This window comes from Acinonyx jubatus, chromosome A1 (genome assembly GCF_027475565.1).
Source record: "Acinonyx jubatus isolate Ajub_Pintada_27869175 chromosome A1, VMU_Ajub_asm_v1.0, whole genome shotgun sequence".
Taxonomy (NCBI): domain Eukaryota; kingdom Metazoa; phylum Chordata; class Mammalia; order Carnivora; family Felidae; genus Acinonyx; species Acinonyx jubatus.
The window spans coordinates 114481139-114498998 of record NC_069380.1 but is presented as its reverse complement, the minus strand read 5'-3'; the positions used below and the strand labels follow the sequence as shown (position 1 = coordinate 114498998).

Sequence of the window (17860 nt, the reverse complement as noted above, 5' to 3'; positions counted from 1 at the left end):
CTGGAGCAGCAAGTTCCCGGGAGGGCGAGCGAGCTCCAAGGCTGGCAGGGACGCCTCGCGAAGCCCAGGAGGCTCTCTGCTTCCCTCTGCTGGCCAAATACAGAATTACCAGAGCGTCCCGCGTCACCAGGTCAGGCACGGTCCTGGGTCAGCCGTGGCGGGCAGCCCCGCTCTCCATCTCTCATCCAGAAAGGAAGAAAACAGAGGTCATATGGGTCATCCCCCTGCCTCAACACCAGCCGTGCCCCGAGGGCCAGCCTCAGGCCCTCTCTAACCAGCCTCCGTGACGGGATGCTCGCTCCTTCTGGCTAGTCCTTTACCTGATCCAACCTGAGTATTTCCTCAACTTGACCCAGGCAGTCTCCGAAGCCCATGCTCTTCCAAAATACGGATGGAAAACTGAGGCTCCACTATCCCATGGTGACCCAGGCCCGCTCTTGGAACTGAGGGGAACGCAGCTACCTCTCCCCACCACAGCCGGGAAGGCAGGAGTCTAACTGGCGGAGATCCGAGAGGCCGCCCTGCCCAACCCCTTCCGGAGCCCTTCTTAAAGTAGTCTGTCGAAGAATGGGCTCTTTTGGGGTCAGGGCGTCACCTGCTGGTGTCTACAAGAACTGCACCTGCACCACCAGGCACAATCACAGCAGCTGATTTTTATTAAGAGTGTTCTGTGAACCGGGTTCATCCTAAATTCTCGGCATTATCTCATTTCACACACTATCTCATTTCATCCACACGGAAACCCTATGAGGTGGACAGCATTCATTCCATTTTACCTATGAGGACACTGAAGCTAGGAAAGTTAAGTGGCCTACCCTTGAACATACCTCTAATAAATGGCAAAGCCCTAGTGTGTATTTTAACCGGGCTCTTTCACATGTACTGGGCGCTGGGGGAGAAGTAGCCAGTCAGGAATTAGCTCTGTAGGGAAGATCTTCCCCTTCCCGCTTCCCACCCAACCATGGGCACAATCCACGTCAACCTAGCTTGCAGCTGGTATATCTAACAGGATCTCTCAGTCTGTCTTGCCCCAGTTAGGGTCCATGCCTTTCTCCCCTGACAGACTGAGAGCTCCTCTAGGGCGGGGCTGTGGCAAATCTGTTCCCTAGTTCCCTCCATTCAGCACTAATAACTGAATGCCATCTGTATGCTCAGCCCCTCTCACTTGAGACTGCCACTGGGGCCGGCCACCTCCCACACGCTGCAGACCCGCCTCAGACCTTCCTCACTTCCCAATTCACGAGCCCGGGCAGGTACGGTGTTAAGTGATTGCAAAGGACAGAAACCAGCTTTCATGAAAAGAGGCTCGTGTAAACGAGGAGTCCAGGAGTAGAGCCAGCTGCAAGCAGTATTGCGTCTAGTCTTCCACATATCTTTCTCCACACCTGCAGCCCAGTATCCCTGTGTGTTGGCTTCATCTCCCAGCAGTCTTTTTCAACAACGTAACAAAACGGGTAAGGCAGCTCTGAGCTTGTGTCTAGCTTTGAGGGAAGAAGCCTTCCCCATCCCAAGAATATAAGCAAAAGTCTCGAGGGGTGGAGCCAGCCCAGGTAATCCATATGGATTGGTGGCGGGAGAAGCTATGTCCCAAAGGCAAACAAGGCGAGAGTTATCAGGAGCAAGGGGATCACTGCTGCACAGCAAACAGCGCTAATGTCCACGACATCCGGCCAGAAGCCCACCTTTTCTCGACTCCGACCCATTTTTAGATTCCAGATCTCTTCCCAAATTATCACACTTGCGTTCTTCACTCACTCTTTCAACAAATTTTTATTGAAGCCCTACATGCACCAAGCACTCTTCTGAGTGAACAATATCAGTAAATAAAAGAGGACAATCCATGACCTTCTGAATCATTTCTAGTGGGGGCGAGAGGAGAAAAGAAATAATAAACACAATAAATAAGTAAAATTTATAAGAAGACAGTGACAAGTACTCCAAGAGGAAATAGGGAAGCATAAAGGGGATAAGGAGGGTGGATGGGGTGACAGCTATTGCAACTTTAAATAGAATGCTACTGAAAGACTCTGAGAAAGTGAATTTGAACAAAGATGAGAAAAGGGTAAAGGAATTTGTCATGTAGATGTGTGGGCGGGGTGGGGGGCAATCCAAGGACCAGGAACAGTCAGCACAAAGACTCTGAGTTGGGAGTGTGCCTGGCATATTCTAGGAACAGCAAGGAGCAAAGGGAGCAAGAGAGTGTAGAGCATGAGGTGGGGGTCCAAAGATGTAGAGCCTTGTAGGCTACATAAGGGCTATGGCTTTGACTCTTAAAGGCATGAGGAACCACCCAAACTCTGGGACAAAGAACTGACCTTATTTGACTTGGATTTCTTTCTTTCTTTCTTTCTTTCTTTCTTTCTTTCTTTCTTTCTTTCTTTCTTTCTTTCTTTCTTTTTGTGTTTATTTATTTTTATTTTGAGAAACAGAGAGTGCACACCAGCAGGGAAGGGGCAGAGAGAGAGGGAAAGAGAATCCCAAGCAGGCTCTGCACTGTCAGTACAGAACCCGATGTGGGGCTCAATCCCATGAGACCATGAGCTGAGCTGAAACCAAGTGTCGGATGCTCAATGGACTGAGCCACCCAGGTGTCCCATTGACTTGTATTTTTAAAGGATCCCTTTGGCTGCTGTATGGGGACAGACTGGATGGGTCAGGGCTGAGCCTGGAGACCAGTTAGGGGATTACTGCTGAATTCCAGAACCCTGGGGGTAGCAGTAGAGCTGGGGGAAAATAACCAGATTCTAGCTGTATTTTGAAGGTAAAGCCAATAAGATGAGTTGAGATATTGGGTGTGGGGTTTAAGAGAAAGAGATGTCAAGACTGAAGCAAAATTGGAGGGCCTGAACAATGGGAATGACAGAATTGCCAGGAACTAAAGTGGGGAAGTGGGGCAGACCGTGTCTGAAGAGGAAAACAAGTGTTCAGTTTTGGATGGGTGGAGCCTGACATATCAAGTGGCCACCCAAGTGGAGATGTCAGATAGGCAGATAGACGTGAGAAAGGTCTGGGCTATGGGGTACATTCAGGAAAAGTGATGAGGCCGCCCAGGAGTGGGGGCACATGTGTCAGAGGGCCAAGAATGCAGCCCTGAGATCCTCCCATATTCAGAGGTAGGGGAGGAGGAAGGAGAGAAACAAGACGGGATGCTGAAGAGGAGGAGCATCTAGAGGCAGAGGGGAAGCCAGAGAATGAGGGATCCTATAAGCCCAAGGAAGAAATAATATCAAGGAGGAAGGAGATGGATCAAGTCCAGTGCTCCTGATGGATCAAGAGAGGTGAAGACTGAAAGGTGACCATTGAATTTAGCAACATGAAAGTCACAGGGGCCTTTACAACAGCCATCTGAATGAGAAGGGTTGGGAAAAACCAGATTACAAAGGGATTATGAAATAACAACAAGTTGCAAAGCAGCATTAAGTCACAGTAGCCAAAAAGTGGAAACAACTTAAGTGTCCACGGACAGATGAATGGATAAACAAAGTGTGGTGTATACATACAATGGAATAGTATCAGTCTTAAAAAGGAAGGAAATTCAGGAGCAGCTGGCTCAGTCGGTTGAGTGTCCGACTTCGGCTCAGGTCATGATCTCACAGTTGGAGAGTTTGAGCCCCACATGGGGCTCATTGCTGTCAGCACAGAGCCCGCTCTGGATCCTCTGTCCCCTTCATTCTCTGCCTCTCCCCTGCTCATGCTCTCTCTCTTTCAAAAATAAAATAAACATTGAAAAAAAGAAAAAGGTTCAAAAAAAAAAAAACAAAAAATAAGGAAATTCTGACACATGCTACAACATGGATGAACCTTGAGAACATTATGTTAAGTGAAAGAAGTCAGACACCAAAGGACAAATATTATGTTTCTGCTTATAATAAATATCTAGAATAGGTCAATTCATAGAAGCATAAAGTATACTAGCAGTTACCGGGAGCTGGAGAGAACGGAGAGTTATTTTCTAGTAGAGTTTTTGTTGGGATGATGATAAAGTTCTAGAAATAGTGGTAAGGGTTGCACAACATTTGTGATATACCTAATACCACCGAACTGCACACTTAAAAATGGTTAAAATTGTTGACTTTTATGTTACGTATATTTTACCACAATTAAAAATAAGGCAGCCATCAAAAAAATAATCCAAAAGAATTTGTTGAGCACCTGCTATCTGCTAGACACTGGGCCAAGACCTGGAGGCTATGAAGGGCCACTGGGTGCCCACATGGGCTCAAATAAGAGCTACCCCAGCCCCACCATTTTTTTTCCTTTGTTCCTAGTGCCCCTGAACAGGTATCTGGGGACTGATTTGAAATGGGGATTCCAGAGACGTATTTGATGAAGACTGTCCTGAGACCAGTGGAAAGCCAAGCCTGGATCCAAGCTCCATGGCTTTGCTCTGGTGGAGTAATCACTATCAAAGATTATGGACAAGTCAAATAAGGCAAGCGCAAAAGGAGATCTTTCGAAGCATGTCACCAAGCTCTGACCTTGGCCCTGGACTTACCTGGTCCATAAGTTTCTTGCTTTTGCTTTTATCTTTTAACCAAAAATTTGGATGAAGACCTAGAGGCATGCTCAGTGTGTTTGCAGAAACTGGGAGATGGAGGGAGATGACATCAGAAGTTAGAAAGGGACAACAGAGTGAATGGTTAAAATCACAATGTCGGGATCCCAACTACCTGGGTTCTGATCCTAGCTCATTTATGACTGGATCAGCTTAGGAAAGTTACTGAACCTGTCTGTGCTTCAATTTCCTCACCTCTAAAATGGGGATAATAGTAGCTCCCCATTAGGGTTGTTCTGAAGTCTGAGTGAGGGAGCTCAGTGTTGGCTGAGTTTGCTGCTCTCACCATTATCAGGATTGGCTGCAGGGTTAAGTCAAAACAAACAAGATGGAATTTAATGAGGACAAATGGAAAAGCTGACATTCAGGTTCCAACAAAGCAATTGTACAAGTTCAGGGTCAACAAGACTTGGCTGAGCATCCGTCCATTCATCTGTCTATGAGAAACAGCCCAAGGTGTCCAGTGATGTCCAGGGAAACTGCAGCCAACCCTGCTATTATGACCTTAAGTGGTATTCACTGAGCTCTAGCATCCAAAACCAAGGAGATGACAACCCCATCGTGTTCTAAGCTTCAAACTCAGTGGCAGAGATCACTCTTTGTGGGTGGGAATGTATAACCATTTTGGAAAAAGATTGGGCAGTTTCTTGGGGCACCTGGGTGGCTCGGTTGGTTGAGTGTCTGACTCTTGATTTCAGCTCAGGTCACAATCTCACGGTCCCATGAATCCAAGCCCCATGTTGGACTCCTGCTGACAGTGCAGAGCTTGCTTGGGATTCTCTCTCTCTCTCTCTCTCAGCCCCTCCCCCCCCCCCGTACTCTCTCTCTAAGTAAATAAGCAAACTTAAAAAAAAAAAGTTCAAATAGTTTCTTATAAAACTAAACATACAACTACCCTATGATCCAGCAATTCCACTTCTAGGTACTCAAGAGAAATGAAAACATATGTTCACACAAAGACTTGTACAGGAATGTTCATAGCAGCTTTATTTACAATGGCCCCAAACTGGAACCAGCCCAGGTGTCCATCAAGAGGCAAATGTATTGGGGCGCCTGGGTGGCTCAGCCGGTTAAGCGTCCGACTTCGGCTCAGGTCATGATCTCACCGTCCGTGAGTTCGAGCCCCGCGTCGGGCTCTGTGCTGACAGCTCAGAGCCTGGAGCCCGTTTCAGATTCTGTGTCTCCCTCTCTCTCTGACCCTCCCCCATTCATGCTCTGTCTCTCTCTGTCTCAAAAATAAATAAACATTAAAAAAAATTTTTTTTAAACCTTTAAAAAAAAAAGAGGCAAATGTATTAACAAACTGTTATACATCCATACAATGGAATTCTACTCAACAGTAAAAAAGAAAAAACTGCTGATATACACATACCATGGATGAATCTCCAAAACATATGCTAAATACAATAAGCCAGACACAAAAAGAGTAGATACTGTATGATTCCATTTTTATGAAGTTCTAGAATGGGCAAAACTAAGCTATTGTGGAAAGAAATCAGAACAGCAGAGGTAGGGGTGAGTAGGAAACTTTCTGCAGTGATGGAAATATTCTATATCTTGATAGGAGGTGGGGTATACAAGTATAGACATTTGTCAAAATGCAACCAATGATATGGGTAAGATGTGTGCATCTCATTATATTAAAGTTTTGTCTCAAAAAAAGCCAACAACCATACACAGATACTATACTCTAGCTAGTGATATACATGTTGACGTGTCTGGGAGTAAAGTGTACTGTTCCTGCAACTTCCTTTGAAACACATGTAAGAAAGAATATAAACTGGAGTGCCTGGGTGGCTCTGTTGGTTAAGCATCTGACTTTGGCTTAGGTCATGATCTTGCAGTTCATGGGTTCGAGTCCCACATCAGGCTCTGTGCTGCTCAGAGCCTGGAGCCTGCTTTGGATTCTGTGTCTCCCTGTGTCTCTGCCCCTTCCCTGCTCATACTCTATCTCTCTCTCTCAAAAATAAATAAAATGTTAAAAAAAAATTTTTAAGAAGATGAACAAGATGAACAGATAGATGGAGGGGGGAAGCACGGATAGTGATAAAGCAAATATAGTGTAATGTAAACCGTAAAGCCTGAGTGATGGTAACCGTAAAATGTCTTCAACTTTTTTTATGTTTAAGGTTTGAATAATAAATATCGGAAAAAGAAGACAACTGGGGCACACACCTGGGTGGCTCAGTCGGTTAAGCATCCGACTTCAGCTCAGGTCATGATCTCACAGTTTGTGAGTTCAAGCCCTGTGTCAGGCTCTATGCTGACAGCTCGGGGTCTGGAACCTGCCTCAGATTCTGTGTCTCCCTCTCTCTCTGCCCCTCCCCTGCTTGCACACGCTCTCTCTCTCTCTCAAAAATAAATAAATAAATAAATAAACAAATAAATAAATAAATAACCAACCAACCAACCAACCAACCAACATTAAAAAAAGAAAAGACAACCAATGGTTAGGGTGTGGAGAAACAGGCATGTTCATACCACTGTTAGGAGTCAAATATGGTGCCATCTTTTAAGGAAAAAAAAAAAAATCTGTCAACGTGTATCAAAAGCCTTAAAATGTCGGGGTGCCTGGGTGGCTCAGTCGGTTAAGCGTCTGGCTTGCTCAGGTCATGATCTCACGGTTCACAGGTTTGAGCCCCGCCTCTGGCTCTGTGCTGACAGCTCAGAGCCCAGAGCCTGCTTCGGATTCTGTGTCCCCCTCTCTCTCTGCCCCTCCCCCGCTCATGCTCTGTCTCTCTCTGTCAAGAATAAATAAACATTAAAAAAAAAAAAAAGCCTTAAAATGTTCCTGCTCTTCAATCCAGCAGTTCCATTGTTAGGAAGTTATCCTTCGTCTTAAGAAAATACAGAGAGAGAGAAGTGGGTAAAAATATAGCTACAAGGATGTTCACTGCAAAATGGCAAAAAGATGTAACCAAATGTCCCGAAGTTGGGCGGTGGTTAAAGAAATCATGATGTCTTTATGCACCGGAGTATTATGCAGCAATTAAGATGGTATGCCACAAATACCTGCCGAAATGGAAAGACACTCTACACACATGGTTGGGAAGGGAAAGCAGGTCTCCGGAGTTACTCTGCCCTTCACTAAAGGCCCCACCCTGTGACACAGGCTACTCAGTGCACCGCCCCATCCTAATCCCTGCAGCTCTTGGGGGCTTTAGTTTCTCCTTATCACGCTGGCCCTGCTGTCCTATTTCCACGGAAATCTCCATTTCCCATCTGCACGCACTGTCTCATTTCCCCTTGCATCTCCCTGGGGACACACCCCCTCATTCCTGGACACCTCCAGTGCCACCAGTTGGATACAACTGATGCTTGAGTTAAGGGGAAAGTTCATGGTGTAACTGGATCTTGCAGGGGGACTTCTCTGGGGGCACACGTTCTCTGCTCCACGGTGTGTGCTAGCTCCAACAGCAGAAGAAGGCCAGTCTGTTCTCATTGGAAGGAGTGGTCTTACAATGGAACAGGCTGCCTTTTAAGGCAGTGAGCTCCCTGTCATATGAGGTATGCAAGTAGGATAGGCAGCTGTCTGCTAGGAGGGCTAGAGAAGGGATTTCTAGGCTGACTGAGACAAAGGCCTGAGGGTCTCTGAGGTTGATTAAAGCAACTCAGACAATCTTGTCAGCCACCCTGACCAGACAAAATGTCAAGGGAACTCTGAGGCCATTTCTCATACTAGTGGCAGAGGAGATGGTCAGGGCAGACTTTCTGGAGGAGGAAGCCAGTTCACTGTTCTTCTGACCCCTCAGTCTCCAACCTGTGGGGATATATCTTACTGATTTCCCTGTCTAGAGCCTTTAGTCCTTTCTGGATAAAAATGAACAAGGCCTCAGCCCCTGCTTTGCTACATGATCCTGGATGATTGCCTGCCCCTCTCAGGGCTTCATTCTGCCCCTCTGTTCAATGGTCTCAGCTGAAACCATCCATGTTTTTTTCTTTTCCCAGGGACAGCCAAACTGCTAGTCACACACTTATATGAGGGGAGGGGAGTGGGGGGGTGTATTTTTTTGAGGGGGACTCTGGTTGTATTTCAGCTTACAGTCCTCGGGAATTGGGCCTAGCTAGTGATTAGAGGAAATCCAGCAGAGGTGGCGGGGGCCCCAGAGGCAGGCCAGGGGTTCAGCCAGATTTTCTAGAATCTCCCCAGCCCAAAGCATAGGGGGAAGGTTGGAAAGAGACCTGATACTACTGTGCCATTGATACCCTGTTGATGTAGGCATGCATCTGAACCGCTCCTCCTGGGGTCCTCAGGAAGGGGTCTCAAGTCCCAGCTTCCTTTCCCAGCCTACAAGGCCCTGCCCAAAGCAGGAGGGTGGTCTGATGAGACAGGGAGTGGTGGGGGCCGGGTGAGGCCAGGAGACAGATGAACAAACCGGTACTCCCCTGCAGATGAACTCATTCAGGGTGGGGCAGTGGTCAGAGCACAGGCAGAGCGGTCAGGCAGGCTTAGTCTGAATCCCCGTACTGAAAAACCTTGGGCAAGTGACTCCACTTCTCTGGGCCTGTGAGGATAAAATGCAACGCCACTGGGACGGTGATGAGCTCCTGGCTTCACTTTGTTTTCTTACACCCAGCCACCTGGAAACAAACCACAGAGCTCCGCCCCTCTGTGCACGATACCCTTCCTCTCTCATCCCTTACTCCCGCCTCCTCTCCTCGCTCAGCGTCCTCTGCTGCCCCCGTGCGGCCCTTATCGGTACTGCAGCAGCCGGCCCTGCTTGCCCAGCCATTCGCCCCCTTGCCCCTTGCTGCCTCGCAAAGGAGTGGCTTGGAGGCCTCTCCCGGTCTCAGACACACAAGCTCTTGCCTTCAAAACTTCAAAGACTGGTTGTCATTCTCAGAGACGAGGCTCAACCCCTAGGTATGGCTCCGCATCCTTCCTGCTGGTTCCAGGCCGGTTGTAGGAGCCCGGAAAGAAGCACGGTGCCCTCCTGGCTGGGGCGGCCATTGTGGGCTAAAGGGAAGTGGACACAGCACATTCTTAAGAGAGATCACATAACGATCCGAGGCTTCTGGGAGTGTCCACACACGTGCACACACACACACACACACACACCCCTCAGGCCTCCATGCACATGTATGTACACAGGCACACAGCCACAAGCACCGCGCACACTGTCCAGATACACACACACAACAGCAACATCATCCCCCAATCAGCCCGTTTTTCCCTCCGTCCATCCCTCTGTCCCCTGTGTCTCCCCTCCTCCACCTGACTTGAAGAAACCAGTGCATACTATAAACTGCATATACAAACTCCTTTACAAGGGCTAAAGCCCTACCCACCCCCTCAGACCACATCTCCCATCACCATCCTCTTGCCCATTATTTGTTCACTATTTCCCCAGCAAAAATATGCAGCGCTCACTCACACTTCAGCCTGCCCCCTGCACTTACTGGAATGTTCTTCCTCCAGATCCTCCACTGGCTGCCTCCTTCCCTTCTAAATTTAAATACCACCTCCTTCCAGACCACCAGAGTTAAGAGGCTCCCTACCCTTCATTCTCTTAAAAGATGTTAACTTCAAACTGTGTATCCTAGGGGCACCTGGGTGGCTCAGTCGGCTGAGCGTCTGGCCTTGGCTCAGGTCATGATCTCATGGTTTGTGAGTTCAGGCCCTGCATCAGGCTCTGTGCTGACAGCTCAGAGCCTGGAGCCTGCTTCTGATTCTGTGTCTCCCTCTCTCTCTCTGCTCCTACCCCGCTCGTGCTCTGTCTCTCTCTCTCTCTCAAAAATAAATAAACATTTAAAAAAAATTTTTTTAATAATTCTAAAAAAATGTGTACCCTAATCATTAGAGAAATGCCAATCAACACCACAGCGAGGCATCACCTCACACCCGTTTGGGCGTGGCTACTATTTAAAAAAAAAAAAAAGGAAAGAACAAGGGTTGGCAAGGATGTGGAAAAATTGGAACCCTTGTGCACCGCTGGTAGGAATGTAAAAGGGTGCAGCTGCTGTCCACAGCAGTATGGTGGTTCCTCAAAAAGCTAAAAATAAGATTACCATATGATCCAACAATTCCACTTCTGGGTATATACACAAGAGAATTGAAAGCAAGGTCTCCAAGAGATTTTTGTACACCCACATTCATAGCAGCATTATTCACAATAGCCGAGAGAGGGAAACAACCCAAGTGTCCATTGATGGATGAACGGATAAACCAACTGTGGTGTGTACATAAAATGGATATATTATTCAGTCTTAAAAAGGAAGGGAATTCTGGGGCACCTGGGTGGCTCCATCGGTTAAGCGTCCGACTTTGGCTCAGGTCATGAGCTTGCAGTTCGAGCTCCGCATTGGGCTCCACGCTGACAGGTAGGAGCTTGGAGCCTGCTTCCCTCTCTCTCTCTGCCCTTCCCCTGCTCATGCTCACTCTCTCTCTCTCTCACTCTCTCTCAAAAATAAATATAAACATTAAAAAAAAATTTTTTTAAGTAAGGGAATTCTGACAACCACAACATGGATGAACCTTGAGTACATAATCCTGAGTAAAATAAGCCAGTCACAAATATAAATACTGTATAATTACATTTATATGAGCTATCTAGAATAGTCAAACGTGGGGTGCCTGGCTGGTTCAGTCAGTGGAGCATGTGACTCTTGACCTTAGACTTGTGGGTGTAAAGATGACTTAAAAATAAATTTAAAAAAAAAACTCATAGAGACAAAAAGTAGAATGGTGTTGCCAGGGGCTGAGGAAGTGGAGGGTTGGGGAGTTAGTGTTTAATGGGTACAGCATTTCGATTGTGAAAAATGAAGAGAGTTCAGGGATGGATGGTGGTGATGGTTGCATAACCGTGTGAATGTACTTAATGCCACTGAACTGAAAAATAGTTAAGATAAGAAAAAATCGTTAACATGGTAAATTTTGTTTTTAAGTTTTTGTTTATTTTGAGAAAGAGCACAAGCAAGGGAAGGGCAGAGAAAGAGGGAGAGAGAGAATCCCAAGCGGGCTCCACACCATCAGTGTGGAGCCCAATGTGGAGCTCGGCTCACAAACCACGAGATCGTGACCTGAGCCAAAACCAAGAGTTGGATGCTGAAACAAGTGAGCCACCCACGCACCCCCCAAGATGGTAATTTTCATGTTATGTTGTATCTCACCACAATTAAAAACAACAACAGCAAAACAAAACAAAACAAAACAAAAACATGTAGCAAACGTGTCGGCTTGTTTAATCCCACCTCATTCATTAAACTGTGAACTAAACTGTAAAATAAAAGCAGGGCGCTCTCTGTGCAGTATACCTACTATGTGCTGCCACTCACTGAGGACATGGGGGAACAAGACAGACAAGGTGAAGGCCTGAGGCTCACAGCCTGCAGGGAGGGGAGAAAGACAGTGAACAAGTAAACAAAATTACCACCTATCAAGTACTGTGAGGAAAATTAGAACAATGAAATGTAAGAGTGGCTTCACCAGAGAGATGTCAGCTGGGCAGTGGGGTGCACCATCCTGGGGGTGACATTTATGCTAAGACCCAAGAAACAATAAAGTCAGTCATCAAGTAGCTAGGAGACCAGAGTTACAGACAAAATGAAAAGCAGGTCCGGGGCGGGGGGGGGGGGAGGGGGGGGGGGGGCGGGGCTGAGTGGCTCAGTCAGTTAAGCATCCAACTCTTGATGTGGGCTCAGGTCATGACCTCATGGTTGTGAGATCAAGCCCCTTGTCTGTGGGGCTCTGGGCATGGAGCCTGCTTGAGATTCTCTCTCTCTCTCTCTCTCTCTCTCTCTCTGCCCCTTTCCCCTGCTCGTGAGCTCATGTACACTTTCTCTCTCTCCCCACATCCCAAAAAAGCAAGTGCAAAGGCCCTGAGGTGGGCACAAGCCTGGTATGTTACAGTGAGAGAAACGGGAAGCAGGGTGGAGAGGAAATGAGGAAGACTGGGAGAGGAAGAGGGCATGGAGGGCATTCCTGGTGGCAGAGGTGGGAGGCCCCGCCAATTCACCAACCTCCTCCTCCCAACAGGTAAGTTTCTGTGAACGGCAACAGCTAAATGCACTGACTGCTTCTTATGGATAAGCTCAAAGGATCACACCATAGGAGTCTTAACCACCCTGTGCTGCCCACTTCCCCTGCCTTCCTCAAGGGGCCAGTCTGATGAGGCCCTTTCTTCCCACCTCGCTGCGCTCCCACCACCACTCCTGTGCCTCGAGCTTGAGGGCCTCGTACAGGCAGCGGGTTGCTGGCTGATCACTGCCAAGGGGGTTTCATTCCTCCCTTCTCTATCCCTCAAAAGCAAGCAGAGGAGATGGAACCCATGCCCTCTCCCTCACCCAGGTGGGGACAGCTGACGGAAGAGGGAAGACAGAAGCCCCTCTCCAGCTTCACCACAGCCTGTTTCTGAGGCCCGTCTGCAGGCCCTGTCTTTGGGAAGCCCCATCTTAAAGGGAAGGAACCAGGAACCCATGGGGCTTGCCAGGCTGGAGGGCAGGTTGATAGTCAGTGAAGATGCCCTCAAAGGCCACAGATGGCATCATCTTCAGGCCTGAGGAAGCTGGCCTCCCCCAAATGCCCTTCACTGCCCCAAACCCTGGACTGTGGCCCACCAGGAGAGAAAAGGACCCCCAGGGAGGGCTTAGGTCTTCACCAGTTGGGAGGCATATTATACAAAAGGAGGCACATCCATTTTTTTTTTTTAACTTTTTTTTATTTATTTTTGAGACAGAGAGAGACAGAGCATGAACGGGGGAGGGTCAGAGAGAGGGAGACACAGAATCTGAAACAGTCTCCAGGCTCAGAGCTGTCAGCACAGAGCCCGACGCGGGGCTCGAACTCACGGACCGCGAGATCATGACCTGAGCTGCTTAACCGACTGAGCCACCCAGGCGCCCCAAGGCATATCCATTTCTACCTGCAGTCCTGGGCCCAGGGAATTGAGAGCCTGACCCACCACACTGGCTGCATCACAGAGGGAATGCCCAGGGGTGGGCAGTCCTGGGTCCCGCCCTCACAGGTCCACCCCATAATGTGGACACAAGGGGTCTTCCTCCTGGGACTGGTTACACTGCAGGACCCAGCAAAAAACGTGGATGTGGAACCCCTTGTCCAAAGAGCAAGGGAATGCATTCAAGGCGCTTAAATATTAAAGACACTCAAATATAAAACTAAATACATATAAAGCTTTTTCCTTTCCCGTGTGGTCTCTCAACTTGACATGATGTGTTTTTTTATTTGCTACATAATGTCATTCTAAGCAAAGAAAAATTAAAAACTTAAACGGCTACCATGAATTTTACCATTCATCTTTATGTTGTGCAATGCCAGTTTTAAAATGCAAATATAAGGACATTTCACTCGTTTGCAGGATCACCAAAATTATGCAATTTGTATTGTGAAGCTTGTGCATACTCCTGTACTTCATTTTCACCTGAGCAGTGGAAACACTGTACAAACTAACTCAACTGTTTACTTCATTTGATTTGCCCGCATCCTCCCAACACTCTCTACCTTTGGCTGACTCATAAGAAGGACTGCAAGGAAGAGACTGAGGGTTGCTTGATCTTTCCCTGTGATGGGGCTTCATGGTCAGAGTAAGGTGTTGGCTTATCCAAGGGATATAATGTCCACGTAGGGGAGAGGATTGGCAAAGAAGAGGGTAGGAAAACCTGAGGGGTTACTAGGGGGCTGTGATGCTCTAGCCTGCCTGCTCCCCATCAAGGAACCATGAGGGATGAGGGCACAGAGGTGGCAGGGCACAACATGGAGGCCCTGAGTGCCCTCTATTGGGCCTTATTCCGATTCTAACCATGCCATACCTACTTAGAACTTTCTGTGGCTCCCCAGCGCCCTTGGGATGAAATCCCAGCCCTATCCCTGAGCACCAAGTCTCTGCCTCCCCTCCAAGCACTGCTCATTGCCACACATTCTGCTGCAGCCATAGCCCTGTTCTTCCTGAACCAATCGGCTTGGGACCTGCCCTTCCCTAGAACTACCCCCCCCACACACACACTCACTATGCCCCTTCTTCTGGCTAATGCATACTCATCCTTTGGGCCCAGACATGAATATCACCTCCTCCAAGTAGTCTTCTCTCACCTCCCCAGGCTGGGTCAGGCTCTTCCCCTGGACTGTCACAGGCCCTGTGCTCCCCGCCCCCCCATCACTGCCTGGTGACACATCCCTCCCCTCAGTGTCGACGGGCTCTGTAAGGGCAAGGACTGACTCTTAATCAGGTTAATAGCGCCAGACCCAACACATAGTAGGTATTCAGTAGTGGTTGTTGAAAGGATGCATGAGTTCACTGGCCTCTGTTTGAGCTGTCTATTTTCTCACAGCCAGGGCAGCCAGGACAGGTAGGGGGAGCTAACAGACTTGAGGCACCTGCTATGTTCCAGGCCCCACCTCCTTTACATTCCTGACCTTATTGTTTATACCCATCCAGTCCGGAAGGCAGTGTTCTACCTGTTACACAGATGAGGAGACTCATCTTCTTTTCTTGCCCCCACCACACACACATCCAAGCTCCAGCCAGGGTAACCAACCCAAAAGCCTCAGCCAGGCCAATGCAGACGTCTTCTTGCCTTGGCCAGCCTCAGAGAGAACTCACTCCCAGCTGGGGCCTGTCCCGTCCTTTCTCCCACCCCTCCTTCCTCCCCCTCCCCACTTCCTTCCTTCCTGCTCTTGGATATTCCCTCTGCAGGAAAGGCCCCAGGTTCCAGGGCAAGGCCCCCAGGTCCAGCTGCCCGGGCCAGGACACATGCTTCTTCCATCAACTAGCCCCCTCTGCCCTCCCGGGGGCCGGAAATCTGATCCAGGCCTAGGAACATGGGAGCATTGCACAGGAGACAGCCCAAGGTCATCTTGTCCCTCCCCCTGCCTCCAGCCCAAGCACCAGCAGAGGAGCTCTGGAGCTCATCCTGGAGGCCTGGAGTCTGGCACCAGGCCTGGTAAGGGCTTTGTCACTCTGCCTGTGAGCTGGTCGTCACTGAGAGCCTCTTCAGGAAGGCCCTGAGCCTTTGTCAACCTAGTATAATAACCTCTTGGATCTCATGTGCTGAGTCACTTTACATGGCACCTGGCATAAGCACTCAGCCAACAGCACCTATAATCATTATAATTCTCCCCAACATCATCATCAGATTCCTCACAAGGAAGGAAGTAGAGTGGTTATTCTCCATTTATAAATGAGGAGATCGAGCTTAGAAGGGGTGGGCCAAGCTCCTTCAGCGAGTATCAGAATGGAGACCAAACCCAGACTGGCCAGTGCTCTTTCTCACATTCCCGCCAAACCATCCACTCTTGGCGATCCTGGAATAATTATTTACTTCCTAGGCGCCTCAGTTTCCTCATCCATGCAGTGAAGAAGAAAATGCAAAAGGCATCTCGAAGGACCTCACTCACTAATCCACTGAGCAGAGGCTCCCTGAGTGCTGTCTTCATGCCAGATCACAGATGGGCACAAGATTACAGACCTGACCCTGGATGGTCCTATAAGCTAAGGTCACTCCAATTCAGTACAGACTGTAGGAGTCTAACCTGGGTTCCTCTGGCTTAGCTCCATCTATTTCCCCATTACACAGAGGAGAAGAAACCTCCAGGACTGCTGAAGATTAGGGAACACGCCCAGGCAGGTGGGCAGAGGCCATAATGGGGTCGTCCAGGAGTAGGTCGATGAAAGCAGATCCCATTGTGAAGGGTTTAGGGCCAGGCAGGAGCTGCCAGGCTTGGCCTGGAGACACCTCACCCTACCACCACCCCCTTATCATTCCCCAAACCTTCTGTAGGCAGCACACGAGATAAAAGCCCAAATTGCTAGATCCACGAGGAGAGACCCATTTCTTGGCAGATTCAGCGCTCCCCCCACCTCCCACCATTCTGCTCCCACAGTCCCTTTCCAGGGACCCTCAGTCCCAAGCTTCCTAGCCAATATTCTCGTTTCATCCCAGTCTCCAGTCCCTCTGTCTTGCCCCCAGAGAGGAGGCTGGATTGCCGACAATCCCAACGCTCCACCCCCACCCCCTCCGCGTACCACCTCAAGGACAGGCCCAATAAACTAGGACGTGGAAAAGGAAGGGAAGGAACGCACCTCCCTGTCCCCGCGCAGCAGCCAGGAGAGCTGAGCTGCTTTGTGGCCACCAGAGGGCGCGCGCCCCCTCCCAGAGCCGAAGCCACGACGGCTGTGGCAACGAACCCGGCGGGGCTAACAGAGGATGAGGGTGGGGTGCGTCACTGCTGGCAGGATTCCCCCGAAATGCAGCCCCCCGCTGGGCTTGGACTTAGGCTCCGTAAGACAACAGCCTCGGATGCAGCCTCTCGACCTCCACCCCGGCCGCGCCCGCAGCTTGTCTTTGGCTGACCGTTCATGCGCCCCCTCCTGGTCCCAACGAGCACTGCGGCCTGGCGGAGCTCTAGCTGGGGCAGTGCGGGGAGGCAGGAGGATAAGGGGGATTTACTAGGAAGCAGAGAGTGGAGCAGGAGGTGCGTAGTGGGAGTACACTGGGCAGACTGAGGTTGTAGTGGCACTGGGTGAAGAGGAGTGCTGGGAAGGTACTGGGATCTACACTGGATATGCAAAGTACCGGGTGAATAATAGAAGGGCACTAGGGGCAGTGGGTCATCCCGCGGGGTATTAAGGGGCACCAAGCCTAAACTGGAAGGAAAGCACCGTTTAGTTACTGGATAGTAATTGGGGAGGGTGTTAAATGGATATCTGAAAATACTGAGTAAGCATAAGGGGAGAATGGATAACAATTACATAGCAAGTGGGTACTTGGAAGTACTGGGAGGCACTGGGAAAATGTTGAGTACAAAAGGCACTGGATGAGAACTTGGGGTGTCACTGAGCCCACAGGGGGAAGCTTTGAATGGGTTTCGGGGATACGGCATGACCAAGAAGGTAAAGGGACATTAGGACAGTTCTTGGCAGGTACTGGGGACTTGGGCATTTATCGGTGAGAAGTGGGGGGTACTGGTGGACATTGTGTGGGCACTGGAAGTCACTGGGCTTGCACTCACACCACAGACCAGGATGGCACTTCCCCAGCAGTCCCTCAATGCCCCCTCACAACAGCCCCTCAAGCCTGGATCATTGTGTCATTTTCACAGCCAGGACTTAGATCAGAGATGTCCCTTGGCCAGTGAGGGTCTCCTGCGCTGACCAGGACCTGTTCCTGGTTTCCTAGCCAGAAAAGGGGGGGGGGGGGGCTGGGGCTGCACATGGACAGAGGACAGAGCCCTCACATTGTCTACCTCCCCCCCCCCCCCCGATGGAGAGGGAAGTAAAGACAGGTCAGCCCCTCATCTCTAGAAAAATAAGGAGCCCCCTCCTCAGTCCCTCCCACCAGGCTTTGGCCTCC

General features: G+C 49.4%; 1 protein-coding gene across 5 annotated transcripts in view; it reads right to left on the bottom strand.

The window, feature by feature from the left end:
* Window positions 1-17860, bottom strand: part of PSD2 (pleckstrin and Sec7 domain containing 2) — a 74288-nt gene that overhangs the window by 54918 nt on the left and 1510 nt on the right. For 3 of the 5 annotated variants that reach the window (XM_053221879.1, XM_027076553.2, XM_027076554.2), the window contains exon 1: window positions 321-536. The exons of 1 other annotated variant lie outside the window; for it this stretch is intronic. The gene's annotated coding sequence lies outside the window, so the exon portion shown is untranslated. Of the gene's footprint in view, window positions 1-320; window positions 538-17860 lie in introns of those variants that run through there. One more of the 5 variants, XM_027076556.2, reaches the window with a different exon arrangement.